Consider the following 18,902-nt stretch of genomic DNA (forward strand, 5'->3'; position numbering starts at 1 on the left):
CTCTGGAGGCTGATTCGAAGAAGTCAATTGGGTTGAGGAGACAGGATCGGCTCTTTACGAAACCAAACTGGGTGGGGTCCAGTTTTGAAGGTTGCCAATGTCTTTGTTTATAAATTCCATGATAATACATTCCATGGCTTTGCAGATCAGGCTCATCAGACTGAAGGGACGATAGTTACTGGGATCCAAGGTGGATCCCCCCTTGTGGAGTGGGATAACTGTAGCTGTGTGCCACTCTTTGGGCATGAAGCCTGAGTTGAGGCTATGATTAAACATGATACTTAGGTGAGGTGTCAGTTCATTTTGTAGTTCATATAGTACACATCATGGGATGTTGCCTGGTCCCATGGATGCTGTATTCTTAGCTTTGGAGAGTGCATTTTTTATCTGTGTGGCCGTGATTATCGGAATTTGGCAATCTTTTGGTATTGAGATGGGCACTTTAGGGGGTGAGAGGGGGGTGAAGTTGGCACTGAATCCATGTGCCAGGATATTGACAATATCCTTGGGATTAGTATATTTAATGCCATTCTGTTGTAGCTCAGTGCAGATCTGAGCATTGCCATTTAGAGTCTTGACATAACTATAGAATGCCTTGTGGTTGTCCTTGGAATCTTTGGCAATTTTATTTTTGTAACTAGCTTTGGAGGATTTTATGAGAGATCTCAGCTTCTTACTGAGGCTGGTAAAGGAGTATTTTGCATCCTGGGATATTCCTCTTTTCTGCAACAGTTTCTTCCTTCTGTTGTATAGTTTGTTTATGGCAGGGGATGACCAGATTGGCTTCCTTTTTTTGGAGGAGAGTGTTGTGGTTCTATTTAGAATGGCAAGATTCATGCACGAGTGGATGTGCTCATACAGTGCCTGAGTGTAGGATTCAGCAGTCGAATTTTCAGTTCCTGTCTGCATGGGTGTCATGAAGCTTGTCACTTTGGACTTGAGTAGCATGAAGTTGGCTTTGGAGAAGTTTTTTATGCAGGTTTCCCTACTGGGGGAAGAGGTGGGATGTGGACATAAAGGTGATTAGCTTATGGTCAGACCTGACCAATGAGGGGGTGACCACTGCTGTGGAACATCGATCTCCCATGTTGCTAATGGCCAGGTCTAGGATATTTGAGTCCCTGGTTGGACTATGGATTAGTTGATCCAGGCTGTTGGAATTTATGAATTCCAAGAACCATTGGGCAAAGGTGTTGGTACCCAAGTAGTTTTCCCAATTAATAGCAGGTTAGTTGAAATCACCCAGTATTAGGGTGTTTGGTTGTATCTTAATATTTTCCAGTATGTTTAGAAAGATGTAGTGAGAATCTTGGGGCATGGTCGGGGATCTGTAGCAAGCTACAATTTGGATTGCAGTCTTACCTAGTGTTAGTTGCACCTGTAGAATTTCAGATGCATTGTGTTGGGCAACTAGCCTGAAGGTGTGAATATGGACACTCCTCTGCCTTTAGTGTTTCAGTCCTGGTTTGGTGGTCAAAAAGTGTGGTAAGAGTTGTAGCCTGTTATTGCAGGGGTGCTGTCAGGAGCTTTGAACCAGGTCTCAGTTACTGCACAGATATCGATGTTCTCCATTTTTAGGAGTGCCTCAAGAGAGTGCATTTTGAGGTTTAAACTTCTAGCATTGAGTAGCATTACCTTCAGATATTGCATGCTTATATCTGTTACAGTGGGTGTTTTGTCCTTTGAGCCTTGCCTAAAAAAGGTACTATAGGGGTGAAAAAAACCTTAGCCAGTAACCTGAATCCCAGGGGCGACAGGTGAGGCCATCTCTGGCAAAGTATCATGGCGTATTGATCATGTTGTCCTAGGCAGACAGATACTGGATCCCCTTTGAATGACACCAGAAGCTTATCCAACTGTTGAAGTCCATCATTTTGTCCTTATACTGTGGTATCATTCTGGGCGATGACAGGATGTTACTCAGGGCTAGGGTCATACCTGCCTGGGCCACATGATCCAAGAGCTCTTCCATGTCTCTTTTCATGTAGTCCAGGGAGGTACATCTCAAGTCATTCACTCCAACATGGACAATGACAGAGTCATATCTGTAGTTGTTGTGGAGTGACTTGAGTACATGCATTATGTGGTGGATCCTGGCACCCGACAGGCAGCTGACTGTAATTTTCTCCTTGTTCAGCCTGGTGAGTGGGACATCAGTGTGCCTGACTATAGAGTCACCTATGACTAAAGTGTTGGGTACATTGTCTTGCCTTAGGGGCTGTTGTTGGGTGGCATACTGGTGTTGTGAGCTATGTGAAACTTTGGTTGTGATTGGTGTTTGTTTATTTGTTTACGTTTCAGCTTCAGAGATCCTTGTTGCTTGGGCAGGTTAATGTTAAGGGCCTCCGTATAAGTGGGTTTAGTGTTACTATGTGTGGATGTTGGTGGCATGAGTTTTGAAGGTCTGTGTGTTGCTTGAGGTGTAGTGCAGGTGTTAACCTTCTCCTCTTAACTGTCTAGCACAGTCTTGGGTGGAGAGAGGTTTGCTTCCAGTTTGGCTATGTAAGTGTATCTCTCGCAGATTGTATTGTTGGGTGGTAGGAGCAGAGGGTTGTCTGTGTACATGAGGCAATTGCTGCATTGCCCCAGTATGCCCAGATTCACCAGGTGGACAGACAAAATCACCGGAAGCTGACCCTTGGACATGCCTGGTTCAGTGTTTCTTTTGTAAAGTACAGGAGCTGTTTTCCCTTACCTTGGCAAGGTACTTTGCAATTATAGGCTGTTTAGTGCCTACATTTAATTTCTCCTTATTAACAAGGAGAGTTGAGTGTGTGTACCAATTTAAGGCTTCCTAGTGCTTTCCAGCAGGTTTTAGAGCAAGTGCTAGTCACAAGGATTCAGATTTTAGTGTTACAACTGAGAAACCAGCTAGTTCTAAGGGAAAGAAGAGCAAACTTTCTTGCACCAGGAATAGTTTAAAGTGCTAGACTAATAAGCTAATAAAAGTGCAGGAGAGCAGAGAAAGTACAGTTGTGCACACTTACCATAAATGTAGATGTTCGACTGTATTCACTGTTGCAGTCATCGCATTTGGGTTATCCCTGCCAGGGTAGCCCTCAGTCAGCCCTAACACCAGAGGCTTAGTATTTCTGCATCAGTTGGTGTCGCTTCAGGACTGATGTCAGGTCGTCAGTAGTATAAAGTAAGGCAGCCGGTGCTATTACATCAGTTTTTCTTGCCCTAACTGTCAGGAGCCCCCAAGTGGGAGCCAGGGTATGGTGGAAGAACCCCACCAGTAGAAAGTAAATACCAAAAAGTTCCTTGTAATAAGAGAGAGAGAGAGAGAGAGAGGGGGATGGAGGGAAACCAGGACTGCAACAGTGAATACACTCGAACATCTACATTTATGGTAAGTGTACACAACCGTACTATGTCCTTCATGTTTCACTGTTGCAGTCATCACATTTGGGTTGATTCCCAAAAGTCAAGAAGACTGGGGGCTGGCTAGGATGCCCTGCAAGACTACAGTGGCAAAGCCTGCCCTGGATTTGGAGAAGATAGGCAGGTGGTAATGCTTGGTGAATGTATGAACAGATGTCCATGTTGCAGCCTCCAGGATGTCCCTGGTGGGGACTCCTCTGAGGACAGTTGTAGAGGTGGAGGTTGCTCTGGCAGAGTGAGTTCTGACCCCCATGGGGGGGGGGGGGTCCCATGTTGCTTGTAGCAGAAATGGATGCAGTGTGCTATCCATTTGGAAATGGTGTGTTTGGATATGGCTTTGACCTCTGCTCCTGCAGCAAAGCTGACTGACAACTGATCAGTCTTTCTGAATGATTTAGTCCTGCCTAGATAGAATCTGAGCTGTCTGTGCACATCTAGAGAATGCAGTATTCTTTCCCCCTTGTTTTGTGGGTTAGGAAAAAAGGTGGGCAAATGAATGGATTGGCTGAGAGCCATACTGGACACAACTGTTAGCATGAAGGATGGGTTAGTCCTGAAGGCAACCCTGTCATCATGGAAAATGATGAAGGGCTCTACAGCCATTAGTGCTTGTAACTCGGATACTCTTGCTGAACTGATGGCCAGAAGCAAGGCTGTCTTCCATGAGAGAAACTTTAGTTCTGCTGAAGCTGCTGGTTCAAAGGGGGGCAGGGTGAATTTCTCTAACACAAAGTTGAGGTCCCAAGCTGGGGTGGGTGCTCTTCCGGGTGGCCTCAAGTTGCTAGCCCCTCTGAGAAACTGTTTGATGACAGGGTGTGAGAAAAGAGGCTGCTCAGTGCTGAAATGAGCAGAGATGGCAGAGGCATGAATTTTAATAGAGGAAAAGGCTAGATCACTGTGTAGAAGGTCAGCTAGGTAATCCAGGATGAGAGGTAGGGAGGGCTGTGCTGTATCAGCTCCCTTACCCTGGATCTAGGTGCAGAACCTTTTCCATTTGTCAGCAAAAGACTTTCTAGTGCTAGGGCATCTGGCCTCACGTATAACATCTAGAACCTGTTTACTAAGATTGGCAGCTTGTACAGTGGTCAGGGAATACGTCAGGCTGCCAAACTGTGGGTCTGCAATTGGGGATGCATGAATTCTCCTTCCCACTGGGTCAGGAGTCTTGGGATCTGAGAGAGATGCCATGGTGGCAGGGGGGACAGGCTGCACAGCAGTGGGTACCAGTCCTGGCATGGCCAGTCTGGGGCAATCAGGATTGCCCTTGATTTTTCCTCCTTTATTTTGAGCAGTACCCTGGTAATGAGAGGTTATGGGGGAAATGCATAGACTGAGAGGCTGACCCACTGGAAAGATAGAGCATCCACTTTCCAGGCCCTGCAGTGAGGCTCCTTGGTGCAGAACTTGCTGAGCTGATGGTTGGAGTGGGAAGCAAATATATCTACCTTCTGGGTGCCCCATTTCTGAGTTATAAGGGTGAAGGTTCTTTGGTTTAGCTGCCACTCATGTGGGTCCAGAAGATTTCTGCTTAAGTTGTGTGCTAGAGAGTTTAGAGAGCCTGGCAGGAATTATGCTAACAAGTGTAGTTGCATAGCTGAGGCTGTGTGCCAAATGGTCATGATGAGCCTGCATAGAGTGAGTCCGTCCCTGCTTGTTGATATACCACATCACTGTGGTGTTGTATGTTTTGATCAGTAGAGCCCCTGGGGAGAGAAGGGATCTGAAAGCTGTCAATGCGTGCTGGACAGGTAACATCTCTTTTTGGTTGATGTGCAGATATATTTGAAGTGGGTTCCATTGGCCCTGTATGCACCTGACGTTCAGGTGTGCACCCCAGGCATAATCTGATGTGTCTGTGGTGAGGGTGTGGGTGGCATGGGGTGGTGAGAAGGGCAGTCCCTTGTTGTGGTAGCATGCTGCTGCCCACCAAAGGAATTTTTCCTTAGACAAGGTATCATTGGTATAAGAGTTTCCAGGTCTTTAGAGTGCTGACACCAAAGGCTTTTTAGGTACAATTGAAGTTTCCTCATATGCAGTTTGGCATTTGAAATGAGTAGAATGCAAGATGCCATGAACCCCAGAGCTTGCAGGATTTTCCTTGTGGATAATTGGGGTCTGGTGGCTAGTTGAGAGAAATAGGCTGTCAGGTAAGTTTTCTTTTCTGGTGTAAGCAATGCCATCTGAGATGCTGTGTCCAGGCTTCCTCCCAGGAATATAGTTTTTTGGGTGAGTACTAGTTTGGGTTTTTTTCGTTGATAGTGTACCCTAGGGAGGTCAGTAGGTCCTTTACAAAGGCCAGGTGCTTGAGCAGCTTTTCCTGACTGTCTTCCTGAATTAGGCAGTCATCTAAGTATGGGACAATTTGAATATTTCTTTGCCTGCAAAAAGCAATGGCGGGAGACAGGCATTTTGAGAAAACTCTGGGAGCAGTAGATAAGCCAAAGGGAAGCACAGAGAACTGAAAGTGCAGAGATCCTGCCCTGAAATATAGATATTTCCTGCATGATTCCCTGATTGGGATGTGTTAGGTAGGCCGCTTTTAGGTTTAGGGTGACTAGCCAGGCATCCTTAGAGAGCATAGGTAGTAGTTGCTGAAGGGTGAGCATTTTTAATTTTGGTATCACCAGGAAGGTGTTTAGAATGGCTAAATTGAGGATGGGGCACCAGATGCCCCCTTTTCTGGGTACCAGGAAAGCCTGGAGTAGAAACTTTGGCCTATCTGTTCTGCAGATACGTGCTCTATTGCCCTCATGGAGAGCAAGGAAATGACTAGCTTTTTGGCCTCTGCCCAATGGTTTGGAAGTAGATCTGGGAACCCTTTTGGGGTTGGTAGAGTGGGGAAAGAAAATCTGTATCCCTGGGACACTATGTTGAGGACCCAGTGGTTGTTGGTAATGGTGGCCCAGGTGCTTGCATGGAAGGAGAGTTTTCCTCCCAGGGCAAGTGCATGTGGGCAGAGGGAGGGGGTGGAAGTGGCGAGTCATTGTGAGTTCTTGCCATGAGGGGGTGGCTTTGCACTCAATGGTTTAGAAGTGGAGGTACTCCATTGCTGTGATCTCTGCATTCCCTGTGGCCGTTGTCTGGGGGGATCTGCTTCCCTGGGGTCTGGGCTGAACTAACCTGGAGGGGGCAGGAAAGGACCAGTGTTTGGAGGGGCAATGCCTATTGAACCTGGGTGGCTGGACCTGCAGGAAATCCTTAACTGTCTGCATAGATTTAGCTTTTTCTTCCATCTTTTTTAAGACCTCCTCTGCCTTGGTGCCAAATAAGTTGTCTTTGTGCAAGGGTGCATCCAATAGTTTAGATTTGACATGGTCTGGCAAGGGCTGTTCCTTAAGCCAAGCAAGCCTTCTAAGGACAGAATGTGTGACTGCTGCCCTGCAAGATGCTTCGAGGGTATCAAAACCACAGTGTAAGGTGTGCGTAGTTAATTGACTTGCAGAATGCATTAAGTCTTGCAACTCTTTATTTTCTGCACAGCCAGGAAAAGTTGATATTTTTTGTTTGAGGAGTTCCATGGTATCCTGCTGGAATTTTAGCATATAGAACTGGCAATGTAGTGCTCTAATAGCAAGAGTAGCAGATGTGTATACTTTTTATCTTACCATCTGTCTAATGTTCAGGAATCCCTATCTGAGAGGGTGGGATTCTTAGTAGAAGTTGCTTTAATTCTTTTAGGCCCTTGGGAGATAACCGCAGGGTCAGCAGTAAGATTTTTGAAAAGAAATTTCTGAGAGTCAGGGACTCTGTAATATCTGTCAGGTTTCCTGGGAGCAGGAGGGAGGGTGTCAGGAGTTAAACTAGATTCCATGAAAACATCACCCATAACATCCAGGACAGGAGGAATGGCCAGGGGTCTGTGCTGTGGAAGATCTAAAAATTCCCTAAGTCTCTTTTCAGACTGAGGGCAGTCCTGATATTCCCATTGGAAATGCTCCCTTAAAGTATGAAGGGTTTCCCCAAAGGAAAAATTTTCGGGTGGAGAGGCTGAAGGAAAGGATTCTTCTGCATCAGAATCCTCATAAGGAGAGAGGTGTTGCATGTCTTTATATTCAGAGGCATTGGAGTCATTGGACTCCTGTTCAGATAAGGCTACTGGGGACAAATCTCTTTTTCTTTTGGAAGGGGTAGCTTGGCTTCCCCTGATCAACATTATAAGGTGTTCTGCCATTTTAAGCATTTGAGACTGAGGCAAGGAAGTAGGTGCCTGAGATGGGGTCGTCAGTTTCTTGGGTGTGGTTCATACCCTGGGCTTTTAGAAACTTGGTAGTTTTTGAAAGAACAGAAGACGCAAAAGAAGTCGTCGGTTTGTGTCGAGAATCGGTAGTGCAAAGTACTTCCTCAGAAGTCGGTGCCTGCTCAGTGGCTGTGGACCCATCCAAAATAGAGACAACCGCAGGATCCTTAGTCGATGAAGAGTATCGTGGCATACCGGACTCTGAAAGGGTCTTGGTAGAGGCCTGTGAATCCACAGAAGTGGGCATTAGGGGCTGCAAATGCACCTCACTGAGGACAGGAGAACTGGCGACTAGCTTAACAGGAACATTGTCAGTAGGTTTGGACTTGTACCGTCTGTCTCTGTCTTTATCCTTATGTTTTTTCGGAAGATCTGATGTTGGATGGCTTACCAAAGCCATATTGGAAATTGAGGACTGAGAGCGAAATATCTAGCTACAATAAGGGTCCAACGACATATAGTTCTGGCAATGAACAAAGCACAAAAGCAACAGCAGGGGAACGTCATGGTCTGGGCCTAAGCAAGTGATGCAGTAAGAATTAAAGTCTTGGTGTGGTATTTGCTTTCCACAGATGAGACAATTGTTAACTTTTTCTGACATCGGTTAGAGCAAGAAAAAAGGATCCTCAACAGGGACTTGGCTTTAGAAGACTTCAACTTCAATAGGGAAAATGAAACTCAGGTAGTGGCCGACCAGCACTCATGTGAACTGCTTCTGCTTCGAGCTCCTTTGGCAAGAAAGACTGATGCAATGGCATCGGCTGCCTTACTTTATACTACTGATGACCTGGCGTCAGTCCTGAAGTGACAGCAACCAATGCAGAAATACTAAGCCTCTGGTATTCGGGGCCAACTGAGGGCTACCCTGGCAGGGATAACCCAAATGTGATGATTGAAACAGTGAAACACAAAGAAAATCCAGCATATCCAAGGGAAAAAATTTAGAGCACTGCTCAGAAGCTTACATAAAGTCCTGGATACAGAAAATCTGTATCTGGGCTATACTAGTGCCAGGAAAGGTAGGAAACAGTTTTTTTTTGTTGTTTTTTTGTATTTTTTTTTTTTTTTAGTAGAAAGTGAAGAGGCAGAAGATAATGAGATAATTCAGTATGCAGAAGCTAAAGGGGTGGGCCTTTGTTATGTTCTCACTATTAATAGTAGAATGAGCTGATGTCATGTGACTGGGGGGAGTGTCCAGTATCGACTTTATACCAGAGGCGGGCAACTCAAAGCCAGCAAGACAAAAAGACCACAACAAGAACTGGGAGGGTGGATGGAAACAAAAAACAGTTGTACAGATTACAGATATATTAAATCAAAAGTGCAGACAATAAATGAGAATAAACTCTTATATTTTCTTAATATCACAGCTGGCAGTAGGTCAGTCTCTCTACAGCAGCCTGGGCAACATGTATATCTGATTTAAAACACTGGCTATTTAAAGCACAGGACAGAAACCAGACCAATTATCTAAACAATAACAGATACAGGAATACCTTGGCTAGATAAAACCAGTTCTGTAAACTTTCTCTCACTAAGAAAACAGGCCTCTAGACAAAGGATTTTGATATTTGAGTTGTGTTATGTTTATATGTTTTATTTAGTTGTACACTTGTACTGTAAGCTCAATACGAGTTAGATCAATGATCCGAGATGCCAGTTCTAGCGTTAACCATTCAAACTGTTTAAAGGTATCTGTATAGTCAAGCTGTGGAAAAGACACTTCTATTGAATTGTGTTGTTTGGAGTGTGAGCTTTGGTTATTAAAATAAGAGATTAATACGCCCATCTAGAATTAGAAATTACTTGGGCTGCGGTTTGTTTTATATACTTTATATTCAAATGTTTGCTTTCACTGGAAGATTAATAAGAGTAAGACCAGTGATTTGAGGCAGTGATTCCATTATTAACCAATTGGGTTGGTTGGAGGTATCCACACAGCCACATTATTGATGGGAAGAACCGTGTGATTCAAGCTGCTGATTTGAGATGGTATATGATGCATTGGTCAATTGCATTATTGTAAACAATCAACAATGATACTGTCTAGTGTTGACTGACAATTTAGTTCACGCATATTTTTTAAATAGCAGCACTTTTGATTAGATGGGTGACTGCGGTGGTGCAGCGGTTAGCGTTGCCACCTCACAGCAAGGGGTTCTCCGGTTCGATCCTCGGCTGGGTTGCCTTCTGTGTGAAGTCTGCATTTCCTCCCTGTGGTTGTGTGGGTTTCCTCCAGGTACTCTGTTTTTTCCCACATCCCAAAGACATCCTGTAGGTGGATTGGTCACTCTAAATTGGCCCTAGGCATGAGTGCGTACGTGTGTGTGCCTTCTGTGAAAGGTTGGGCATTGGGTTGGCAACTCGACACTGTAAAACTCCACTGCCAATCATGAGCGGACAGGTGATCCGCTATGGCAACCCTTAACCGGGTAAAAGCCGAAAGAAGAAGTAGAAGCACTTTTGATTAGATGCTTAATATGAATAGGACCTTTTGATCTGCGAGGAAGCCCACTCTAAAAGCTATTTGAGTTACCAGGAGGTATGTGTAATGAAATTGGGCAGTTTTGATTGACGCCCCTTCCATGTGTAGATTCGGTGCTGAATGTGAATGGAGAACTTGATTGCACATGAAAGACTGTGTTGCAATCATTATAAAGATATTGCCCACAGACCGACTGGCCAAGTTTTGAATGACACTGAATAATATGATTGGGGTAAGGACTGTGAAGTAACACTGAATTAAGTCTGCAGATTGATTGGCTATAGTTCTTATGAATGAAAAATATTTGATTGGATGAGTTGAGTATAAAAGGTTTTTGATTATTGTTGTGAATCCATCTGCAAAAGGGTAGACACTATCTGAAAGCGCTCATCTATTTTATACATTTTTATTTATTTTTATTTAAGTATGCTTCTTTATTTATTAAAGTATGCTTTTATACCCATCGTCGTGGTGATCACACTGGTGATTTGTTAGCTTTATACATATATTCGACAGTGCTGTTCTTTAAAAGCCATTGTCTACAGTGCTGTTCTTTAAGAGCTATTGTCTCATTCTTGATTTTGACTCTGTATATATATATATATATATATATATATATATATATATATATATATATATATATATATAACTAAGGAAACAACTATAACTGTCTGAGATACTCAAAATATGAAACAAAGTGCCCCCTCATTGAGAAGGGTGCCCTGTTCTGCATCTTACTGACTGCAGAAAGGCACACCTACAACCGATCCTGCACATTGATCACAATCCTTTGACAATACCCACCATAAATTTATTTATTTATTTATTTATTTATTTCCAGTTTGATAACCGGGGAAGTCCACTGGGCCCGAAAGCCCGTTTTCAGTGGAGGCCTGGGGAGAAAAGCTCCATGATAATACATTACACACAAAAACACAGCAGAAAAGCTCTAAACTAATACATTACACACAAAAACACACTCTGTTCTAATAGCATAATACTTTAACAATTTCCAAATAAGAATGAGGTGCATTGGGCACTATACATAAGGAAATGATATATTAGTGCAACTGTAATGTTAGTAAAGTAGGAAAGGAAAAGGAAATTGTAGATAGAGTTTGAATGCAAGAGCAGGGAAGCATGGGAGAAATGAAGAAGAAGCAAAGAAATTAAAGGGCGGTGTCCAAAAGAGGATAGAAAAAGAACAGATAAACTAGTGTTCATTTTGTGATTGAGTCCAGGAGAACACCTTGAGAAAAAGGCAAAAGATTTGAAGGTGAGAGTAAGCATACAAGTGGGCAGTGGGATGAGAGCAGTTGAAGGAAAATAAAGGGTTTAATCAGGGAGGAAGGAGGAGATAATGAATAAGAGAGAGGAGCTAAGACGAGTGTCAGAAAAAGGGGAACTGGGGGGGGGTGGAACTAGGATATATTGAGATCTAGGTAGGAAGTATACAATTACATTTCCAATTTTGGAAGAGGTGAGAATGGAGAAGAGATTTAAAGTGTTCATAGTTTGTAGTGGCTCTTAGAAGGGGAGGAAGTGAGTTCCATTTTTTGCTGTAGTATAGGAAAGTAGGAGCTGGCCAGGGGGTCGTTTGGGTTTGTATACTGAAATAAGATTTTGGTGGCTAGATCTTAGGGGCCTTGGAGGAGTGTATATGGTTAAGATATTAGATAATGCTGGGCAAGCAGTGGGTTTAAAGATAAGTTTGTGTGCAGTAATAAGTTGGAGGAAATTGAGTTGATTAGGGAGTTCTAGCCATTGGAGACTACGGAGGCAGATGCAGTGGTGTGTAGAATGAGCGGAGTTAGTAGCTTAATTTGGCAATTTTGTAGTAGCAACTTTCAAGTTTTGAGGAGATAGAAGTGGAGAGATTGGATAGAAGAGGAGCACCATACAGTAGAGAAGGGAGAAGGAAGGTAGTGGTGAGAGTTTGTCTTGAAGATGGAGTAAGAAAGTTTGCATTTCTATAAAGCATACCGAGCTTCTGATGAGTTTTCTTTATGTTGAGTTGAATATGATTATTAAATTTCAGGTGTTCATCAATGGTTACTCCGAGTAATTTAGCACTACTAACAACTTCTATTGAGGACTGGGAGAGGCTGGAAATGATGAAGGATGACTTATCAAGAGTCAGAGCTTTTGAGGGGGAGAAGAGAATGATGTGGGATTTATTGGCATTGAGGGAAAGATGATTTTGAAGCATCCAATTTTCTATGGTTGTGAAGGCCAATTGGGTTTTGGCTTGGAGCTCGGGAAGGCTAGGGGCAGAGCAGATAACAGTGGAGTCGTCTGCGTATTGTACTATTTGAGCAAGAGGAATGGAAGAGTGGAGATCATTAATAAAGATGTTAAAGAGCAGAGGCCCGAGAATAGAACCCTGAGGGACTCCGGTAGGGGTTGGTAGGAAGTTTGAGGTACCAGTATTCCATTTCACAGCTTGGGATCTATCAGAGAGATAACTTCTGAACCAAGAAAGAGAGTTGTGGGAGAGATTGAGGTTAGAGAGGTGGTTGAGAAGGAGAGTGTGGGATATAGTGTTGAAGGCCTTAGAAAGGTCAAGAAGAACAGTGGAGACAATATTTCCAGAGCCACGGGCTTGGTTGACAATTTCTAGGAAGGAAAGAAGAGCAGATATGGTACTGTGGCCAGGCCGAAACCCATGTTGTGTAGGAATGAGGAGATGGTTATTGAGAAGGTAGGGCATGAGTTGCTGGTGTATACATTTTTCAAGAATTTTTGAAATTGGGGAAAGAATTGCTATTGGGCAGAAGTTAGAGATGGTGTTATTTTTGCCTCCTTTATGGAGGGGCAGAATGTGGGCAGCTCTCCAAAGTTTGGGAACGTAAGATTCTCGGATGGATCTATTGATGAGAATGCTGATAGGTATGGCGATGCCATTTGCTGTGAGCTTGAGAAAGAGTGATGGGATGTTGTCAGGGGCATTGGAGCATGGTTTGAGTTTGAGAAGAAGTTGTTTGATACTGGTGGTAGACACGGGATGTAGAATGAAAGTGGGAGGGGGATTATGAGAGTTGGAGTGAGGGATGGGTGTGGAAGGATGCATTGGGTTAGGGGTAGGGGTGGAAGTGGAGAAGGATTTAGTCAGTTCAGCTATTGAGCCAGTAAAAAGGAGTTAAAGAGAGTTGCGATTTCAGTGTCAGTCTTATTAATGTCTGGACAGGGATTGCATTTTGAACCTGGATGTAAGAGTGTATAGATCGAATTCCAAATTTTTGGGATTATTTGTGAGGGTAGATTGAAGTTTGCGTAGTAAGATTTCTTATCCTTCATAATAAGTTTTTAGCAAGATTATGGAGTTGCTTAAATTGCAGTAAAGAGGCTGAGTTTTTATTATTGTTGTATAGTTTCCAAGTTTTGTCCCTTTGTCGCATTAGAGTTTTGGTGTCTTTAGTTAGCCAAGGGGCAGAGTTGAACTTTATCCTTTTGTAAGGGGAGGGGCTTGGGAATCTAGGACTTTAAGGAAGGTAGTATTGAAGAGTTCTAGGGCTTCATCTAGGGGAAGAGTGTTTAGTGAATCCCAGTTTGTTAGTTGAAGGGTTTCTGAAAATACTGAAGGATTAAAATTAGTTAGGTTGCGAGAGTGGGCATATTGTTGTTGGTGTGGGAGCTGTTGGGTTTTTCGGTTAATAAAGGCTGGGAGATGATCACTTAATGAGTCTGGTAAGGTACCTGAGTTGGAGATATTGTTAGGGTGGCTGACTAGAATCCAGTCCAAGATGGACCCCGGAGGGTTAGTTTTGTTAGGTCTGGCAATGTTGTTTATTAGTTGAGTAAAATTATAAAGATTGATAGACTGAAGGGGAGTATTGTTATTAATTGTATTCCAATCAATATTTACATCACCTAGAATGAAAGTCTCCTGTTTAATATTGTTTGAGGCCCAACACAGAATATTCTCTAGGGTGGAGGAGTTGTCTCCAGGAGGGATATAGATGGTTATAATATAGATGCTTTTGAAGTTGTTTATTTTGAGGATTCCTATGACTAGTTCTGCATTATTAAAATTAGGAATGGTATTTTGGTATGGGCTAAGATTTAGCAGGCAGTTGTAGACTAAGGCTACACCACCTCCTTTTTTGTTTTGGCGATCGGACCTAAGAGCTTGGTAGCCAGGTGGTAAAATTTCAGAGTTACTAGTTTGAGGTCTTGGAATGGAAGGTACTGGAATTGCAAGGTTGTCTGTCAGACCTTTGCATTGTAATTCTAACAAAGACTAGAAATGTGAATGTGACAATATGAGTACAGGTCACCACACGTACTCTGTATCAATGGGCATTGTCAAGAGCCAGCTGATTTACTGCCTCACTAAAATGGAGGTCTGCAGATTTGTACTGAAGTTTCCAATGACTGCATCCTCAGCTTTTCGACAAAACCAAATTATGTTCTCACATTTCAAACAAATATTCATATCGCTTGAGCCATACAGGTTACTTTAGAAATGTAAATGATAAACTGCTCAGCACACACAAATCTTTAGAGTGGTAGTGGTTATTATATTCCAGAACTTTAAACTTTATTTTGTAGGTAATAAACACAGTGCATATTAATGTTGTGATATTTTGTAAACAACTTGTAATTTCTGAGAAACCGCTCAAGCTACACACATATTGTCAACAGCATTTTGTTTGTCCATCTGTGAGCTTTCATGTGAACTTATACAGTTCTGTCTGTGTTATTAAAATATGAAAATTATGGCAATATAAATAAACAGTATATGAACAAGAATTAACATATCTTAGGTAGCACTACACAGAAGTCAGATATCACTGCAGTTATGTTGCCCATCATGTAAGCTTTGAGATATGTTTCATTAGCAGCATGAGTTTGGAATTAATGCAAATATGAGCAAGCTATGTTACACACCTAACGACATCAGTACACTTTAACCATGGAAGGTTTGCGGTCTGAACTGTAGTGGCAGAACAGGTAGCTTACATCCTTCTAAGTTGGGAACTGCTGATTGAGGGCTCAGTGTCTGTTATTCTAAAAGTGTATTAATTCTGGTTTAAGCACTTGGGCTTCAGGCCAGTTATTTTACATTAAGAGGGTTCGTGGTCTGCACTCTTGTGGGAGGAGAGGCTGGACTCTGCCCTTCTGAGCTGGGAATTTCTGGTTAAAGGCTTATAGTGCCTGCATATTTGAACTGCTTCTTACTGAAATTGGTACACTTTGTTTGCTGTAGCATAGACTAGATCCAGCCTGCTGAATCTAGCTTTGTTTGTATAACTTGAGCACTAATCCAGGCATTCTTTAAATTGTTCAATTGTATTTATTACTGCTTGGTAGTAACTTGATTAAAGTGTAGCTATCATTCTAAGTCTTTTGGATTAAGCACTTGGGCTTCAGACCAGTTGTTTTACATTAGGAAGGTTTGTGGCCTGCACTGTGGGGGCAGGACAGGTAGCTTACATCCTTCTAAGTTGGGAACTGCTGATTGAGGGTTCAGTGTCTGTTATTCTAAAAGTGTATTAGTTCTGGTTTAAGCACTTGGGCTTCAGGCCAGTTATTTTACATTAAGAAGGTTCGTGGTCTGCACTCTTGTGGGAGGAGAGGATGGACTCTGCCCTTCTGAGCTGGGAATTTCTGGTTAAAGGCTTATAGTGCCTGCATATTTGAACTGTTTCGTACTGAAATTGGTACACCTTGTTTGCTGTAGCATAGACTAGATCCAGGCCTGCTGAATCTAGCTTTGTTTGTATGCTTGTTGTTTGTTTCCTTGTTATTTCCCTGAAACGCTAATTCCACCTAAAACGCGGCTTTTCAGCGCTTCTGTGGATCCCTAGTGATATCTGCATTGCTTACTGTACTTATTTCCTTGTTTCACTTGAAAGAAAGTTACTGTTTGTCATTTTTGTGTTTACGTTACCTGTAACACATTGCATTTAAGTTACCTGGCACTTGCTCACTAAGTCAGCACTAAAAAATTAAAAGCACTACACCCTCACAAACTCCCCTTGAGTACCTTGTTCCCCATTGGCCCTTTTTTTCAATTATAAAGGAATTCCCAATACTATTCTAGCATGTCCAAAGGTCAGTTGTCAATCTCCTCTCCGGTCCAGCTGGTGAATCTGGGAATCTTGAGGCAATGTTACAACTGCCTCATGGACACAGGCAACCCTCTCCTCCTCCCAACAAATTCCAACACATGTGAGAGATGCAACCATATAGCCAAACTGGAGGCTAAGCTCTCTCAACTCAGTACTGGCGTAACCAGTCAGGAGGAGAAGGAAACCACACTCACTACAATTACAGTCTCACATAGACCTACCACGACAGCAAACCAAACACATAAACACACAAAAACATACTCAGGGGCTCTAAATAAAAATCTGCCTAAGCAGCAGAGACCTCCAAAGCAGACACCCAAGCAACCGCTACCCCAAAACAAAACATGTGCAACACATACCTCACAAAGCCAGTGTGCCAAACAGTCACAGCCCTTAAGGCTAAGCAACACACCTGATACACTTGTAATAGGTGACTCTATCGTCAGGCACACTGACGTCCCACTCACCAGGCTGAACAAGGAGAAGGTCACGGTGAGCTGCCTGTCGGGTACTAGAATCCGCCACATAACACAAGCACTCAGGTCACTCCAAGGGAAGTACAAATATGACTCAGTCATTGTCCATGCTGGTGTGAATGACTTGAGACGTACCTCCCTGGACTACATGAAAAGAGACATAGAGGAGCTCTCTGAGCATGTAGCCCAGGCTGGTATGACCCTGACCTTGAGTAGCATCTTACCCTCACCAAGAATGATGCCACAATATGAAGACAAGATGATCAATTTCAACAATTGGCTTAAGTATTGGTGTCATTCAAAGGGGATCTAATGCCTGTCAGCCTGGGATGACATGCTCGACAAGCCACGATGCTTCGCTAGGGATGGCTTGCACCTGTCACCCCTGGGCTTTCGGATATTGGCAAAGGCTCTTGCTACCCCCATAGTGCCTTTTTTAGGCAAGGCTCAAAAGACAAACCCACCTCCATAGGTATCACAAGGGATAAGAAACTAAGAGTAATGCTACTCAAAGCCAGAAGTCTAAACCTCAAGATGCACGCACTCAAAACGCTCCTTAGCATGGAGAACATCGATATCTGTGCAATAACAGAAACCTGGTTCAAGGCTCCCGAGAGCACCCCAGCACTACCAGGTTATACCTCATACCATGATTTTCAGCCCCAAAACTTGGACCGAACCAGAAAAGGAGGGGGAGTATCAATATTCGTCAAAGATACGCACACCTCCAGGTTGGTGGCACAGCACGAAGCATCAGAGACTATCCATGTGCAACTAACAGTGGGTAAAACTGCCTTCCAGTTTATAGCCTGCTACAGACCACCCTGCCAAACCCAGGAACCCCACTCTGCCTTCCTGAGAACACTGGAAAATATGAAGATCTCTCCAAACACCATTATATTGGGTGACTTCAACTACCCAAACATAGACTGGGAGCATTACTCTAGCTCCAACACACTAGCCCAAAGGTTCGTAGAATTTATAAACTCAAATGCTATGGAACAGCTTGGTACCACTCCCACAAGAGGGGAAAACATACTGGACCTGATCATCACCAACATGGGGACTCTATGCTCCAGACCAGAAGTATCCCTCACTGGTAAGATCAGACCATAAACTAATCTCACTGGATATTCACATCCCAACCCCACCCCCGGCCCAGAAAACCACAGTGAAAAACTTCTCTAAAGCAAATTTCACACTCCTCAAAACCGAGGTGGAATCCTTCAAAGCCCCCGGGCCTGTGGAAAATATGGGACAGACCGCAGAATCCTTTATAAACGCATTCTATGAACACCTTCAGGAATGCATGGATCATGCAATCCCAAATAAAACCAAGACCCAATCCTCCAAAGGCAGACGTCCTGTCTGGTGGACCCCAGCCATAAACAAACTATACAATAGAAGGAGGAAGCTACTACATGATAGAGCAAAACCCCAAAAAGGGAAGGCATCTCTGATCTTTATTAGCAAAAAACTACAGGCATTCATAAAATCGTCCAAGACCAGCTTCGAGAGAAAAATTGCACAGGACACTAAGGATAATCACAAGGCTTTCTTTAGTTATGTTAGGAACCTGGGTTGGAATTCCCAGATATGCTCAGAATTAGTACAAAATGACAAAAAATACACCAAACCCACAGACATTGCCAACATCCTAGCTGACAGGTTCAGCACAAACTTCTCCCCCCCCCCCCACCAAAAGGGCAACTATCTATCCCAGCAGAGTGCTGCCCCCCTGACATCTCAGATGCTCAGGTAAGAGCCACCCTCTCCAAAGCAAAAAACACAGCATCAATGGGACCAGACGGTGTCCCAGGCTGCGTCCTACATGAACTCCAAGAAGAGCTAAACCCAAACATAAAACTACTGTTCAGTCTCAGCCTTACTACAGGATACGTACCCAAAGAGTGGCATACAGCAACAGTGGTCTCTCTTCACAAAGGTGGTGCCTCAACGGATCCTGGAAACTATTGCCTTATAAGCCTGACTAGCTTGGTCTGCAAAGCTATGGAAAGGATCATCATGGACCTCATAAATAAAGATATTGGGGACCTACAGACACTGGATCCTAACCAGTTCAGCTTTGTTAAGGGCAGATCCTGCCTCTTAAACCTGGTTGATTTCTTTGAAACAGTCACCAAGGCCATTGACGAGGGGAAGGTGGTCCACACAGCCTACCTGGACCTCGCAAAAGCCTTCGATACAATACCCCACTCGGGCATTATAGATAAGCTCACCAGCTT

Source organism: Protopterus annectens, chromosome 7.part0 (assembly GCF_019279795.1).
Source record: "Protopterus annectens isolate FY-2018-M chromosome 7.part0, PAN1.0, whole genome shotgun sequence".
NCBI lineage: Eukaryota > Metazoa > Chordata > Ceratodontiformes > Protopteridae > Protopterus > Protopterus annectens.